The sequence below is a fragment of the Orcinus orca genome, chromosome 10 (assembly GCF_937001465.1).
Source record: "Orcinus orca chromosome 10, mOrcOrc1.1, whole genome shotgun sequence".
NCBI classification, from domain to species: domain Eukaryota; kingdom Metazoa; phylum Chordata; class Mammalia; order Artiodactyla; family Delphinidae; genus Orcinus; species Orcinus orca.
Window position 1 is genome coordinate 83,942,858 of NC_064568.1, and position 17,565 is coordinate 83,960,422.

The 17,565-nt window shown below is 40.4% G+C and overlaps 3 non-coding genes and 1 pseudogene across 3 annotated transcripts; 2 read left to right on the forward strand and 2 right to left on the reverse strand.

Moving 5' to 3' along the window:
* Window positions 1–1,082: 1,082 nt before the first annotated feature.
* TRNAT-UGU (transfer RNA threonine (anticodon UGU)) lies at window positions 1,083–1,159 on the forward strand. The gene has a single exon. It is a non-coding gene; the product is annotated as a tRNA-Thr (tRNA).
* A 4,214-nt stretch (window positions 1,160–5,373) lies between these two features.
* Window positions 5,374–5,446, forward strand: TRNAR-UCG (transfer RNA arginine (anticodon UCG)). The gene has a single exon. It is a non-coding gene; the product is annotated as a tRNA-Arg (tRNA).
* Window positions 5,447–8,319: 2,873 nt separating this feature from the next.
* TRNAI-UAU (transfer RNA isoleucine (anticodon UAU)) lies at window positions 8,320–8,413 on the reverse strand. Its single transcript has 2 exons — window positions 8,376–8,413; window positions 8,320–8,355 (listed from the first exon to the last, which is right to left on the reverse strand). It is a non-coding gene; the product is annotated as a tRNA-Ile (tRNA).
* A 3,833-nt stretch (window positions 8,414–12,246) lies between these two features.
* Window positions 12,247–17,341, reverse strand: LOC105748900 (epididymal secretory glutathione peroxidase-like; annotated as a pseudogene).
* Window positions 17,342–17,565: the final 224 nt, after the last annotated feature.

Below are 17,565 nucleotides of genomic sequence, written 5' to 3' on the forward strand. Positions count from 1 at the left end.
CTTACTCCTCTTAATTGATTGCAATTTCATCTTTCATCCTTTCTCCTACTTCTCATCCCAAATACATAGCAACAATAGATTATATTGACTGAATTTCCACAGCACCCACACTAGCCCAGCTTATCTTTACCAAAATTGATACTCATGTTTCCCAAACTATGAGCTTAAAAGCCACAAAATTGAATATTTTCAACACAGACAAGGAGGAGATGAACAAATAAAGAAATTTTTTAAAAGAAAAATCCCGAGTTTGGCAAATGAGAAACAATATTGGATGGTAGTTGTGATAAATTATTATTATTCAAAAGTATTTACTGCCTCTTCCTGGGGTAAGATTATACTGCCCCACTCCACAGATATCAGATTTGACTCATTTGCTTCACTCTGGATAATGAAATGTGAGCAGACCTGACATGTTACTTTTGGGCACAAAACAAGAAACAGTCCTTGATTTGCCATATCTTTTTTCTTCCTCTGTCAAGACGCCATCAGTGTTTCAAGTTGAGGTGGCTCCATTATCCTGGGCGGAGTCATGATGGACAAATAGCAGGAACAGGGTATCTGTTATGGTAAGCCACTTTTATTCTTGGGGTTGTTTGTTTCTGCAGCACTGCGAAAATGCTGTACTGACAATGTGATTGAATCAGCACCGGAAAATGACTTCGTCTTAACTCCAGTGGTTCTTTGTCTGAACAAACTTGAACAAGTCCTTAAACATTTTTGGAGTTGAATATAAAATAAAGATGGTAATATGCTCAGCATTTGGGGTTGTCACTGATGTTCAAAGAAGAAATAAATTCAGAAGCTTTTGGCAAATTCTAAAGTACTAGAGAAATGTAAGGTATTACAATATTTTCACTCAAAGTCTGGACTCAGACGTGGTGTCTATGGCATCATTTTAGCTTCTGTGTTGCTGTGAGGCATAGTAATCATCACATTGTCAGGCCCTTTGTTCAGTCACTGAAATGTGCACAAACTGCATATGAATAAGACAGAAAAAGAAGATATGAGGATATTTCTCAAAAGAACAAAGAAAAATGATGAATTCAATAAAAGTTACTTTTGAAACCCACTCATTGCTAGGTTCTGTGGCTTAGTTGGTTAAAGTGCCTGTCTTGTAAACAGTGATAGATCCTGGGTTCGAATCCCAGTAGGGCCTCCTTTGCACATTTCTTTAGCCCTGAGAAGGGATGAGGAAATTGTCCGTATAAAAGTACTACAGTACCTCCTGCCTCCTCCTGACTCCGGAAAAAGTCAGAACCCTAAAAATTAGTTTAAACTTCTGCAACTCTCTTCTTCCCATCACAAAAAGGCAAGTGAACTTGTGAGGGCCATTTTCTGGGGAAATACGGATAGTTGTCCCGGGAGGGGTTCAGAGAGGTGTCGAATATGAACATTCTTGCCATTTGCGACAACATGGATTGACCATGGCTATCAGAGGGGAGGGTAGTGGAAGGATGAGTGAAATAGGGAGATTAAGAGGTACAAAATTCCAGTTACAAAATGAATGAGTCATGGAGGTGAAATGTACAGCATGGGGAATATAGTCAAAAATATTGCAATATCTTCGTATGGTGACAGATGGTAACTCGAGTTATCATGGTAATCATTTCGTAATGAAAATATCAAATTACTACATTGTGCAACTGAAACTAATATAGTGTTGTAGGTCAAATATACTTCAATTAAAAAAAAACTTTCCATAAATAAAAGAAAACCTGAATCAACATAAAAAATATTTCATTAGCCCCACTGGCACTAGCATTTCTACAGTGTTGAAATAGAGTCTTGCATTTAACAAGTTAAATGAGTTTGTTGGGTTATAGATAATGGTTTTTCATCTATCTTTTTATCTAGTTTGTTATATTTTTTTCCCATTTTCAGTTTGTCCATTTATTTTACATGTAATTCCAGATATGTGGAAATCACATATGCTGCTTGCAAAAGTGTTTGTAGTAAAGTCACTTGCTGTGACTCAGTTAAGTCCACTCCTAAGTACACATCTGTCTTGCAGTCATTCAGCTGAAATGAAATGGTCACTGTACCCAAATGATTCAAATGGCAAGACTGATAATGCTGCACATGCACCAAGAGGATATGAAAATGTTTATCACTCACATAATGGCGCTTACTTGGAGAGCAGGGGAGGCTCACAGGTAAGTCCAAAAACAGCTTGGAAGAGCAAGGAAGGGTGATGGGCTTTGACTTTTATTGGGTTAGAGGGTGGGCTGGCGGGTGAAGATTCCTGAGAACCACGACTAGTGTGGTTTGATCTTTCCTCTGAGAGAGCTTAAGCACTTTCTTATGGGCTGGCTTAGATGTGAGTGAGAGTGATGGGTCTTGAAAGCTGTCAGTAAATATCAAAAATGGAGTCAACCTCTTAATTACAATACTCAATAGGAATTTGTGCACAGGTCCACAAAAAAGCATATACAACAGTGTTCCTAACAGCCCTATTCATGATATGCCCAAACTGGAAACAACCCATACATCCACCACTAGAATGGATAAATTGTGGCATATTCATACAATTTGACTATATATATGGCAACAAAAAATATTGTTAAATGCAAAAACATGGATGAATCTCATAGTGCTGCACAAAAGTAGCCAGGCATAAAAGAGTACTTATTATATAATTCTACTTATATGTTATTAAAATGTGCAAACCTAACAGATGATATCAGAGTCAAAAGACTGGTTACCCATATGAGGAAAGTCATCAGGAGGCACGTGAGAGGGGCTTCTGGTGTGCTGGTAATGTTCTATTTCTTGACACAGACAGCCTAAGTGACAAAACTTAATTCTGGATCCCATTTGATGGAAATAGTGGCAATAAGTTGGAACAAAAGATCTGAGTGAGAGTTCATAGATATATTCTCTTTGTAAATATTCAGTGATACATTAATACATATATATTCAGATACATACCTACATAAATATAAGTATTCTATATATGCTCATGTTTGGGCACTTTCCTGAATGTTTGTTACACTTCAATTAAAAAAAGTAGTTTGCTTTAAAAAGAAAAACAAAGTCACCAATTAGGAAAGAGAACATTGCCATTATTTTAGAAGTTCCATTTGCCCCACTCCACTTTACACCTCTCTCTCATCTAAGATAACCACAGTATTAATGCTTGTGATAATCACTCCCTTGATTTTACTTAATAGCATTACTACTTATATATGTATCCATAAAACAATAGATTATTTAGTATGCTTAGTTTGTGATTTCTATAGATGATACCATGTATTTGTTTTGGAATTTTTTTTGTTATTGAAATATTATGTTAACATCTCATTCTGTGTGATTTCTAGATTTTTCTTTATTGCATATAATTGTTTTTGTAAATTTTTATAGCTGTCATGAAAATGTGTTAAAACTGACACTATAATAAGCATACGATCTGTTTAAAAAAGAAAAGATTTCTGTTTCTTCCTTTCTTTCTTCCTTACACCTTTTTTTACTCTCCTTTTGTCTAGTAGGGAATAGAAGTGGCAGTTCCTGGTTTACTCCATGTGTTCCCAATTTCAAACAGAATGTTTTGAATTTTTTGCCCTTAAGTATTGTTTTCTGCAGACTATTTTTGTATTTTAAAAATCAGGTTAAAGAACTTTCCTTCTATTTCCAAATTGCTGTACCATTAGTGGACACTGAAATATATTAAATGCTTTTTTCTGTCTGTACGGAGGTGAACAAAACTTTTTCCCTTTAATTTCTTGATATGCTGGTTTTGATATTAGGATGAAAGTAGGCTTATAAAATGAGACGGAGAGGCTTCCCTCTGTTACTATATTTGGAAGTATTTGTGTCCAGTTGAAATTATTGTCTCTGGAATGTTTTATAGAACTTCCAGATTAAAATATCTGGGTTTGGAGTTTTCTCTGTGGAAAAAATTTTGACTATTTATTCAATACATTTAATGGTTTAGGACTATTCATATTTGCTATTTCTTCTTTAGCGAAATTTTTTATTTGTTTTTTGCAGAATTGCTGTTTCATTTAAAATTTCAAATTAATTGGGCAAAATTCTTTACACCATTGCACATTCTGATCCACCTTCTGGAATACTCTTCTAATGCGTTTTTTTTTTGGTTAACCTTTCGCATCTTGTAGATTTCAGTTCCTGGAAGGCTTACTGAAGGCTGGGTTAAGGATAGACCCCAGACAGTCTGTCACTTTGGCCTGATGTGGCCCAGAGAACCGGGGTGGTGCTTTCCTGGAAAGCAAGAGAAAGAGCGCAGCCTCCTCAGGGTGCAGTCGCTGCTCAGAAGCGCTTTTGAGAAAACACTGTTTCTCCAGCACCTCTAAACTGTGCAAAACCTATGTAACCGACTCTGGGGGGCTGGGAGCCAGAATGTGCTGAGAAGGCAGGTTGGATAAAGACCAAAATCCGACCCTCCCAGTTCCTAATAATGGGGGATGAAGTCCCCCAGATGCCTCGGATTCCAACCGGGTTGCTTTCACCACGCCCACAGCACCCCCAGGAAGAGGGTCCAAAGCAGGCGGTGTTGAGTAACCCGGCCAGCCTCGAGCGCGCCTTCCCACCACCCGTGTGCTCTCCTCGCCCGCGCCATCACTAATGGGGGATCGAGATCCACTGAGATGAGGGCGGCTGGGGAAAATGAGGTGCCGGAAAGAAAATATACGAGCACAAATTGACTCAAAACCACTCTTTTCTAACCTGAAGTCTGTCTCCTTACCTCTGAGCTACACAACACCGCAACCCAGTGGCTGCACAAGAGGAGGGCCATTTTCTAATTGCTCGCTAAGTGCAACTGTTGGGCTTTTTAACATAGGTCTCCCTGGAGGGTATTCAGCGGGTCTATTCCTCGTGGTTTCCAAAAGGGGCCAGGCCTAGGAAGACGCTTCTCGATTCAATCCTAATTGAAGCAGTCTTGGCAGGATTGGGCGCCCAGCTGAGAGGGTGGCAGGAGGCGTCTTTCTTGTGATTTTCATTTATTCCCGGAGGGTCTTAATTCTGACTCTGTATTCATTCTGAAGGTAAACCGAGCGTTTGTAGCCGTGATTACAGAGGGACATTCAGTCCTTTTCTCCTTGTATTTCTTTACAGGTTAATGCAACCGGCTGAGAGAGGCATCACAATGCAAGTGTAAAATTTTGTTCAGAGAAGAAATTTGGTGTCAAACTAAGGGCAGGAGTTTGGAGAAAAGCGAAATTTCCATTTTGTCTTAGCCTCTTACCATAATTGCTTGGAGAAGTTACTTGGCTTTTGTATCAATGACACCATCTTTTAAATAAGATTAATAAGGAAGGCCTCTCTTCGTAAGAATTATATGAATACTAAATAATACAGAAATAGTCCAGAGTCTCAACACTTGTAATATTTTTCACAGCTGGAATGTTGTAGGACCACGTGGCCTAATGGATAAGGCGTCTGACTTCGGATCAGAAGATTGAGGGTTCGAATCCCTTCGTGGTTGTAAGTCCCTTTTTCACGCTCCGGTTCGCTTTTCCCAGGCATCACTATCCCAGCTCTCAGATTCCAAATTATAACATCCGAGCACTCCAGAGATCTCCCCTCTGGTATGATTGATTCAGTAAGTGGGGTCGGCGCCAGCCCCCTGCATCCAGCCGCTCGTACTTTAGAAGTCCTTGGCCAGACAGGCACACAGGTGTGGGAATAGGGAAAAGCGCCAGCCCTGGTCTTCCTGACCCTCTTCTCGTGGGTTGGGTGAGCACAGTGAGCGAGGTGGGTGAGACAGGGCACAAATGTCAAGGAATTTTGCTCGCTGGTCAGGCAGTACCGGGAGGTCTCTGTTATTTTAGCGTGAGACGACCCTCACTCTTTCATTGGTTTTCAGTTGGTTCTCGGCAATTTGACGCTGAAAACGCGTCTTTATGTTGAGAGATTTGTTTTTTTTGAAGTCAGTTTAAATGTCGCCCCCTTGCGAAAGGAAAACTTGCCACATTTTAGAGGCGCTAGAGAAACGATGTTCTAAAACCCGCCCCTGATTCAGGTGGCTGCCTCCCGAGAGGCGCGCGGTCCTTCTCTGGCCTCTGCAGAGACCTCGTGTGGGTTCTCCCGCACGGTGCGGGATGAATTAGTTGGACTTTCAGCAATATCTGAGGAACCAGGGTTAAAACAGAGACCTGAAACTATGAGAAGAGGCCAGTCACGCAAATTAGGATGAAGAGGGAGCAGCCTCTACACAAGTGGAAAGAATGTGGCCAAATACATTTAAATATTTAGATGTAATGGACAAATTAATAGAACAATATGACGTATCAAAGTAGATTCAAGAAGGAATCGCAATTTTAAATAGTCTTAAACTATGAAATATTTTGAATTAGTTGTCAACTCTTCCTTCTGAGAAAATTCCACATCCTTTCGTTTACCAGGGGCTTCTTTAAAATATTCAAAGAAGAAATAAATCTAATTAGACACAACTCTTCCACAGTATAGGACAAGAAAAGAGAGAAAGAAAAAAAAAATCCACAACTACTCTTGCCGAATGCCGTAATGAGCTTTTTCCCATGAATGTACCTCTTAAACAGCTTTATTGAGGCATTATTTTCTTAAAATAAACTGCATATATTTAAACTTATAGTTTGACATATTTATAACTCATGAAACCATCACTACAATAAAGATAATGAACATAGACATCACCCCCAAACGTTTCCTCGTGCCCTTTTGTAATCCCTGTTTATATGTTGCTGGACTTTGTTTGCTAATATTTTGTTGAGTACTTTTGTGTCCATGTTTATAAGAGATATTGATCTATAGTTTTCTTATCTCATTATATCTTTGTCTGGTTTTAGCATCAGGGTAATTTGACCTTCTTTTCCAAATTTTAAAGAGTTTGTGAAGAATTAATATCAATTAAAAAATGTTTGGGAGAATTCAGCAGTGAAGATGTCTGGGCTTTTCTTTGTGGGTAATTTTTACTTAATCAATCTGTTTGCTTGTTATAGACTCTTATTCCACGCTAAATGCCTTTATCAGTCATCTACATCTTTGTAACAAACCTCACCTAAATTTAGTGGCTTAAAACAATAATTATTTATTTTGTTTGCAATTTTGAAGTTCAACCACTTGGGCTGTGCTTAACCAGGCAATTCTTTTGCTGGTTTTGCTTGTGGTCACTCATTGATTGCAGTCATCTGGCAGCTTGACTGGGACCAGATGGTCCAAAATGTTCCCACTCACAGTCCGGGGAGTGTGGCTGGGATGGCTGGGATGGCAGGGACTCACTCTCCACATGATTTTCCATCCTCTAGGAAGTTAGGTGGGATTTCTTCACATGGTGTCTCAGGGTCCCAAGACAACAAGAGGAGAAGTTGTAAGACTCTTGAGGCCATCTTGGAACTCTCACAACTTCACTTCCACAACACCATTACCACAGCATTCTATTGGCCAAAGCACAAGTTCAGCTCACATACAAGAGGGAGGGAAATAGACTCCGCCTCTTAATGGTAGCTGCTGCACAACCACATTGCAAAGGGACATGTATAATGGGATGAATTTGTGGCCATTAATCAATCAATAATTTATTATCTCATTTAACACTAAAAACAACACTCTGAATAGCCCCTATAGATATGTCTATTGTATATCTTGGTAAGTAAGTTATCCACGATCACTTCTTTACCAGCGTTAATCTAAATTGGTCTGTGAGTCTTATTTCGAACCCACATGTACCTGGTGGGCAGCTCAGGGTAGGGCCGGGGAGAACATAAGCACTCCAAAACGTAGCAGCAGATGAAAAAGAACTGATAGTGCTGAGCACTTGCGCACGGGCAATTATAAATCTTTTGTAAAGCCGGAGAGCTCCATGTCCGTGTCTCAGGATGACTCTGATAATGTTTAAGATCCAGGTGAGATTAAGTGACCCACACGTAGGCTCCTGACTCAACTCATTTTCTGAGACTGAATACCTGTGTCTGCGATATATCTACAGGCAGCATGGACTTATAAAGAGTAATAAGCATCCTAGAGGAAGCCCAGAGGACTGGAGAAACGGAGGAAAGCAGGTTCAAGGACAGGACATTTTCCGCTGAAAGACTTGTAAGAAAAACCAAGATCGTCCGCATTTCGCATAATTGACAAATCAGATGTAGTTGAATACTGTGAACAATCGTCTTGGCAAGTGTCAAATGATAAATTGCCAAAGTGTTGGAAGAAGGCAGGCACCACACTCAGCAGGATGGTACTTGTTATGCATGACTTTAAGAGAGAATTTTAAGACAAATCACAAGCAAGATGTAGGACAGAAATCACAACAGTTGATCTCTTTGGGGGTGGCCTCATATTTGGCCTGTCTCGTTGTATGGGCTGGAGAGTAGTAAAAGTTGCTCCAGGTGAGGCTCGAACTCACAACCTCGGCATCGCTCACAAGTGTACTGTCTTATAAGTACCGCGCGCTAACCGATTGCGCCACTGGAGCTACGTTAGGGAGATATAAGTGAATATACTTTCACAGATGAAGACGGTATTTTTGTTAAAGATATTAAATGTTATGAACAAAATGGCACCTTCTGATATGGGGCTTCCACAAATGGGATTAAAAGCAGCAATCAAGGCATCCCTGGTATTTGCCAATCTGCAGCCGTTTCCTCCCCAGTACAGAGATGCTGCCGGGGCTGAGCGTCGCAGTTCTCTCTATCTTGATTTTCCGCTCAGATTCCCACGGCTTCTCTAAATTCAGACTGTTATTTGAAAGCATTTGAATGAAAAAAAAATTACATTGATTCCACAAAGGCAGGAAGCTTTCCACTTAGGAGTGTGTATTTCACCTGTAAGAAACCAGTGCATTTTCATTGCTTCCGGATTCCCGCGGACTTTCCATCTCAGCGGTTCTACTTGCTTGAGTTTCCCGTCTCCACTCTGAGCTCTGCTCGACTGACCTTTCATCTGCTTCAGATGCCACCTATCCCACCCCGACCCGATCACTCGCTGTTTTTTAACCTAAGAATGTTAAAATACGTTGTTATCCTGAAACATTCAGAGCTAATATTTCCTTTCGAAAAACCACTGTTATAAATGTGCAGATGCAATACATACAAAGGGAATGCAGAAAAACAAAAAGATAACTTGAACATTTTCTGAAGTCTCATACTCAGAGAAATCTATTGTTTATATTTGTTGTAGTTCATTTCAAGCTTTTAGTGGGCACGCTGTGAACCAGACCTGAGCCACAGCTCCATTTGTTACCTGGTCCCTATTACCTCCATTTTAACGGGGGGGCCATGATGACACTTTGGGTCTTTCCGTATCAATATCAACTTGGACCTTGTTTCCAACAGTCCTTGAAATGTGAGGGTATTTCTCTTTCTTAAGTTTTTGGTTATTGAGTAAATGCTCATAAGTCCCTTTAGGAAAGGAATGGGGGAATTATATTCTACATATTTGCAGTGGCACTGCAGGGTCCTCAGGACTTGGCTTCTCCTTTAGTCAAAAATTTCAGGTCTGAAAACTGGTTTAAGATCAGAAATTGAGCAAGGTATTGTGATTTTATTTTTAACTGGTGTAGCTGCCCTCAGTCTCCTGATTCTCTATCCTCAATTTCTTCTAATTGTGTAGACAGTGATATGCTTGTTGACTGCCCGTCTGTATTGCTTCTAGGGATGCTGTATTTTATTAATTATCTCAAACACTCTGCAAAGTTGGCTACCACTCTGAAATTGTCTCTCATTACAGTAATTTTGCCCACCCACTCCTGGGGCATGCACACACGCACACACACACACACACACACACACACACTCACGGATTCTGATGGTTGAGTGCTGCTATCTCTGGCCTGAATTATTTCAGGACCCTATAGTCCCCATTGCTGTCAGTGAAGTTACTTCTGTAGCAGAATCTCATACCATCAGCCCAGCGCCAACAGAGGACACTCATTATAGAACTTCTCAGTGAGGCTGGTGCCCCTCTCCTCAGCATATTACTTTTTTTTTTTCAAACAGAATGTCCTTTGGCCCTCTTGTGACACATTCACCTAGTGGGTTTTCCAGCGTTACATGGTAAATCCAATAAATCCACTCTAGCATGCCCACTTTTCTGAGATTTTGATCCCTCCTTTCTGCCATAATCACGAGAGTCCTGGCATTCTTACCACATTTAGTGAGAGCCATTTCTTTTTCAAGCAGGAGAATCCTAATAGTATGTTGAGTTCTTGCCAACATACTTTTGGAGAATACTCCAGTATCAGTAAACTCTACTTCAGCTAACTTTGAGTTCTCTTCTTGATCCAGAACCCTTAGAATTTAGTTCTATGTGGGAAAGACGCTGAGTGAGTGGCAGAGGCACATGTTTGGCAGAGGAGAGGTCTCTGCATTGTCTTCAGGGAAGAAGAGGACTGGGCTACTTTTAAAAGGCTCAAAGGATCTTGGGAAATCTGGAGATTTAGATGTTCTAATGCATCCCACCAGACGTCTCCATTCAATGTCTCAAGGTTCTATTCTCTTCCAATCAAGGCCATGACCTAGGCATAGAAGATAATCTAGTTTGAGAATTTAACCCACTTTGGAGTTCTACTATTCTTATGATTAAATCTTGGATCTGAACCTTAGCTTTTTATGCTCTTGAGTTGCAGGATATGAGAGGTTCTTTATATCCTATTATGGAGACACTCTGGCTTTCACAGTTAGCCTTTATTTGATGAGATATCATCCTTAGCCTTTAATCATCTTTTTCCAAGGCATCAGTTTCTTCTAATAACAACGATACAATTCTGTTATTATTACCAGCTCTCCCATATTTATCAAGCACCTGATACATCACATCTTCTTGTGCATATCCACCAGTATAGCATCTCAGTTCAGGTCTGGTGAAAGTTTTAAAAACTGCTACTTTGTGCCAGTGGCTGTTTGTGCTCCACCAATCCCCTCACTACCAACCAGATGGTGGGTAATTCAGCTTCAAAAATCTCATCTTATCATCCTCTTTCTCAGATCACTTTTGGTACTAACTATTGTAGGTTGAGTTCCCTGGAAAGACTCCAAGATGGGGATTTGCATTCAGAAAGTTTACTGGGGCACTACCTCAGGGTCAACACCTGAGAAGCAATGAAGAGAATCAGAATTTGTCAGAGGGAAAAATTGGGCTGCAGTACAAGTGCAAAAGGGCAATTGCCTACCCCTTGGGGGTCTCCACCACTGGAATGGATCCTTCAGAGTTGTCCTAAATTGAGAAGCCAGATCGTGGCTGTTATACCTCTCGTTGACCAATAATTGCATACAGGCTGCCCCTGGAAATGAAATGTGACCCTTGACCTGAGACAATTCCTAAAGAGGGATGAGAGTTGAGAGCCATCAGGTAACAACCTTTCAAGGACCTGGGATGGTAAATCCTTCTGTACAGGGGGTTCAGGTAATTTGGTCAATCCATCATCTGTGACAGTCACAGTGAGGAAGAAAAGAAAGGTATGACGAGTTTGAGCACAGGATAGGATTTAAAAACCACCACACTGATCCCAGTTGCTGCAGAAAAGATTTTATTGGAGATAGGGTCAGGGCTGGTTCTGAAGCTGAGGAATCTAAGGTTGAGAGAGGAAAGCCTGTCCTTCAAAGGGTGCTCTGCCCAAGTGTCACAATCTGAATACAGTAAAGATCAGACATAGGAAAGTTTCTGTAGGGTCCAAATTAGAAAGAGGCTCCAGGTCCCACTATCGTGAAGATGCCCTTCCCTTCATGTGAGGCAATTTCCTGCTCCCACTAGACCTAGGGCTCCTACAGAAGAGTGACAGATCAGTGGGAGCAGGGGTGGGCTGGGTGTCACAGATAAAGACTGATCCGAAAATGTTTGGAAATTGACATTACATGTTTCTCCTGGAGAAGGAAATATGTTATGAAGTGGAACCTAGATTGTATGGCTATACACCCCATTGCTATTTCTACACCTTTAGGGTAGAGAGAGAAGGAGAAATCAGAATGTGTAGCAACGTTCTTTTTCAGGATATTGTGACAAACTGAACCTTCCTCATGGAAGGATGATTTCCCTTTGATGGATATGCATTATTAAATTTGAAACAGATGTCTGAGGATTTAGGGTTTCCATTCTGTTTTTTCTTCACCCACTTACTCTTGCAAGGGGAAATAGCAGTAGCCTTCTGAATATAAATCTACTTGGTAGAGAGTGGGAATTTTGGCACTATAGAGGTGATTTAGTCAAGTGGAGACCATTTAGGAAGACAGTATAGTGAAAAGATGGATTTTTTTTTTTTGAACAGGTCTTCAGGTAAGAAGCAGAATGGCTCCTGCCCCCAACTTGGTCTTCCTATTTGATTTTGAGCTGTTTCAGGTCTGCCAGAATATCTCACTTGACTGTACTGACGAGCCTGATGGAACCAGCGCATGACAGGGACTCCATCAGGTCCCACCAGGAATTTTTCAAAATTCCAGCGGATGTCATGGGCCATGATGGGTTCCCAGGATATATGTTTGATTGAGCCCATAAGTTCAGAAGGGTGAGGACAGGATTGCTGCAGCAGAGAGATGGAAAAGAGAAATGACTGTATCATTTCTGCTCTTGGATGATTCAGGCTATTTTCACCCACAGGTAATCTACTCCCTCTTATATCAAGATATTTTCATTTCCTCTGATTACTAATATATTCTCTGAATCACTAAGATACCAACTACCAAGAATGTTGTAGATATTATAGCAAAAGTCTATTCCCTCTTTCTGTTTCTCCCTGTGACCACATCACAAAATCCTGCTGCTATGAATAAGATATATCACCTCTCTAGCTTTCAGTTTCCTTTTCTGCAAAGTGAATGGTTTAGATTAGAATGTGGTTTCCCAGGTCTTGATGCTCCATGGGCCAGTAACATTTCAAAAATATCTTTTGGGACCAGTAGGAGTTCCAACATTTTGTTTTGTCAAATAAGAGAAAATTTTAAAAACATCATTGCTTCACCATTTAGTTTTAAAAAGATAATTATAAGAATAAATTACATATAGGTACTAATCTTAGAATAAAGGGTAGCCCTATAAATCAGTTGAGTTTATGAAATCCTCCTTATATTGTCCTATTTTCTCAATTTACTGAGAATATATAAAAATCTCAACATAGGCCAGCTTTGGCCCACAGTTCAGCATCTAAGAACACTGAACTCTGATGATCTCTAGAGGCCCGTTCAGCTCTCACATTCTCTATATCTAAGAGTCAGTGTTTCATATAAAGCACTTACTACATTGTATTATATCTGATTTCTATGTCATCCTCTCCAGTATGAAATCATCAAGGAATAGGGACTGTTTCTATTCAACTTTATACCCTTATTATTTAGAAAACTGCCTTATAGATAGCAGGCACTCAACAAGTATACCTTGAATGTATGAATGAATGAATGTCAATGAACAAAAGAGAGTGGTCCCAGTGAAAGGTGACACTCTACACAACTCTCTCCACCACACAAAGCCAGAGCATCATAGATACTAACAAATTAAACCCCAATCCCTATGCTAATCTGGAGATCTCTTCCAAAGAGTCCAATCCCACCTCCAGGCAGGTGCCCTTGGATCCATTTCTACCACACCAAGTTTATGCTAGGAATATTTGGGAAGAAGAGGCTTAGGTCAGTGATTAACTCACCTTCAAGAAGATGAAGACTTTCTGCTCTTTTTTGCCATTCACATCCCCTTTCTCAAAAAGCTGGAAATTAGGTACATATCCTCCTCCTGGACGGACATACCTGCAATGAACCATAATGTTCCCAGGAAGCTCCAGAATATATGAAAGAAAGTTATAATGGGGTACCAGAATTTGAGGTCATGAGAAAGGGGAGAGAGAGGTGGAGATGTGGAAAACAGGGCTGGGAAGGGGAAATAAGGCCATTTTTAAACTTTGGGCTCCCTGATTCACTTTATTTTTCTCTATTCCACATCCTATCACTGTCTCCCCCTGCACTGTTTCTGTAGCAGCAATACCAGGAGCTATTTCTGTGCTCCTGGTCCTCCGTGGTCTGTCCAGTTCTCACTTCCCAGAGAGGGGGAGAGAGTGTCTGACACTGCCAGACTCATATCAGTAGAGGCCAAAGTTAAAATCAGTTTGCAGATGCCCCTAAGCCTATTAACCCACTACCCATCCCAGAAGTCCCTAATATGGAAGTGCCTCTGGAAACAGAGGAAAGGTAGACAGAGACCCCTATAGGGTTTCAAGCAGGCACTTACTTCAGTCCCGGAAGGATCTCTGAGTTCTCTCCTGGTTCTTGCTTTCCAAATTGGTTGCAGGGAAAGCCCAACACAACTAGGTCAAAGGGCTTCAGCTCCTCCTTAAGTGTGCTCAGTTCTATGGGTAGAGAAGGGACAATATGGCGGCCTGGCTAGAGAGCCTCCTTGTGTAGAGAAAGATCCTTAGAGATACCCATTTTACAGAGGAAAAAACCAGAGGCCCAGGGAAGGAAAAAAAAAATATCTAGGTCAGAAAGACTGTTTGTGGCAGGGCTGAAATTAGATACTGGATCTCTAAACATGTATTCAAAATGTTATAGTGCAGTATTTCCCAAATCTGCAGCACATCAGAATCAGGTGGGGGCCTTCCTTTAAAAATAGGGATACCCAGGTTCCATTCCAGAAAAATTTCTGATTACATTCTTTTGAGATGGCTCCCCAGTCACCTTTATTATTCTAAAGCTCACCAGATCACTGCTGGTGGGATTGTAAAATGGTTTAAGTGCTATGGAAAATAGTATGGAGGTTTCCCAAAAAATTAAAAATAGAACTACCATAGATCAGCATTCCCATTTCTGGGTATATATGCAAAGAATTGAAAATAGGGCCTCAAAGAGATATTTGCACATCCATGTTCATAGGAGCACTATTCATAAAAATCAAGAAGTGGAAGCAACCCAAATGTCCATCAATGGATGAATGGATAAACAAATGATTGAAGAACTGGCCTTCAAACAAATTCAGCCTTAAAATGGAAGGAAATTCTGTCACATGCTACAACATGGATGAACCTTGACGACATTATGCTAAGTGAAATAGACTAGTCATGAAAAAGACAAATACTGCAGGTAAGACAAATACATCTGGTATCTAAAGTAGTCAAATTTATAGAAACAGAAGGTAGAATGGTGGTTACTAGGGGCTGGGGGGAAGGGGAAAAGGAGAGCTATTATTTAATGGGTACAGAATTTCAGTTTTGCAAGATGGAAAAGTTCTGGAGATTTGTTTCACAAGAATGAATATTTTTAACACTACTGAACAGTATTCTTAAAAATGGTTAAAATGGTAAATTTTATATTATGTCTTTTTGTACCACAATTAAAAAATGAAAAGCTCATCAGGTGATTTTTAAACAAAACTGCGTTTAAATATCACTGCTCATCAGTTTGCCTTCCCTGGTTGGTTAATTGGTAGATTGAATCTTTCTTTTAAAAAGGAAAAGACACACACAATGAGAATGTGCTTCTCTCCTCTTTACAAGCTGGTTCACCCTGGGTGGAGTGTGGGTAAATCTGACAGGGGAAAAGAGAACCAGAGAAATTCCAGGTTGAGCTTCCTGGTGTTCTTCAATAGTCTTCAGAATGTTAAAGATGCATTCTACCTAAAAACCCTCATTGATATGCCAAAACACAAGCTTCCAACTGCCTTCTTCCCCAAGTTTTCCAATTTGTCTCCTCAGACTTTTATAATTGTCTTCCTTGTTCACCCTTTCTGAGCTAGATATTTTCAGTCCCCTAGCAAACACTAACCAGTCCCACTCAGATTCTGCTCAGCCAATGGGGTCAACTGATATCTCCTCTTAGTCCTTTATTTATTTTTATTTATTTACTTTTGCAATATGAGATTGCTTTCCTGTTTCCAAATGGTTCCTTAGTACCTTTCCCCACATCCTCCACTCTTGTCTTTAGTCACTGTAGGTAATCACTTCCTCTAGGAAAGAGACAATAAATTAGGAAACATGTCTACCAGTCCTTGAGTAGCTATTTCTCAGTTTCCTCATCTGTTATGTACAGAGTGGGAACTGAATAAATTGATTTTTAAAGTCCCTATAAACTGGTAAAATGAAGTATGGTCCAGTAGAATATTCTTCAGTCTTAAAAAAGAGGGAGGAAATGGTCTGAACTCCAAGGTACCTTATTAATTTTAAAAAGCAAATTGGCAAATAGTATTTACAATATGTTATCAACTGGGGGAAAAGAAAAAAAAGAATACCCATATATTTTGTAAACATGATAATATTGGTCATCTGAAGGGAGGGGAAAGAGTTGAAAAAACTTTTCACTCTAAACGTCTTTATTCCTTTAATTTTGAGCCTTGTGAATATATTACCTTGTCGAAATATAACATAATCAAAAATTTTAAATCAAAGTTCTTATTAGTTCAAATATAAGAAGTACATCTGTTTCTGAAAGAAAATAACCCTGTTTATTATTTATTGGCTTTCAAACAACAAGGCCTAAGATATGAGAAAGATAAAAATCTGCTCTGAGTCATGTACAGAGAGGGAAAAACTACACTTAAAGGAGGCATTGAGGTTGGAGAGGGAGTGTTTGCCTCTATTATGGCCTCCTCTACCAGCCCTTGCTCCAGTCAAATGTGCTCCAGGTATAAAGCCCCTTTCCCCTTTTCCCTGTCTTTGTAAGTTACATGTAAAACCCTGGAAAAGTCTCAAAAACATCAATCCTACCTCCTGTATTTACCAAGGAGACTTGAATCTTCAGAGAGGCTCCTAGCTGTCAGATACATTATTGATTCTCCTGGAAATCTCAGGAGAAAAGCAGAGGCAGGACATAGGAAGGGGTCAACAAACATTTTCTGTGAAGGTCCAGGTAGTAATTTCAGATGGTCTCTGACACCATCACTCATACAACCACTCAACTCTGCCTTGTAGCTTAACATCCATCACAGACAATCTGTAAATGAATGAGCATAGCTATGTTCAATAAAACTTTGTTTACAAAAGTAGGCTGGCCAGATTTGCCCTGTGGACCATAGTTTACTGACTCCTGACATCAGGGAATAAAGTCACTTGATCATGAGTATTTATTTTGATACATAGAATTAGAATTAGAATATAATTCCAACATGACTTAGAATATAATGAGCTGGAAAGTTTAGTCCCAAGGAGATTTGGTTATGAACTCTTACCAGAGTATTGAGCTGTCAGACCACAATAGGTGGCCACATTGACAAAAAGGACATGCTTGCCCGCATACTGCAAAGAGGGAGAAAGCAGAGGTCAGAGTCTTACAAGAAGGACTGAGGGCAAGATTTGGGAGCAGGACAGAAGGCTCCACCTTTGAGCCCTGTCCCACCCTCTCTGGTGGTCACTCACCTTCTCCAGCTTAGAATTTGACTGCACGAAGCCAGCTAGGAAAAGGGGGGAAAGATAGGAGGCCCTTAACTGTACAGTCATGACTAGTATCTGTAGATCACTAGTCTGAGAGTCTGAGGTTGTCGGGTACCTGGCAGCCTTTTGATACCCTGGCAGGGACTAGCCCCAGCCTATGCAGGCCAGTTGCAGGGTGGCAAGGATTTCTGGGGCGTGAGTAGGGCAAGAGGACGTAGAATTCAAACCACGTCCTCACCTACACACACCTCCGTGAGCACTCAGCACTCACTAGTGCGATGAGGACCCGG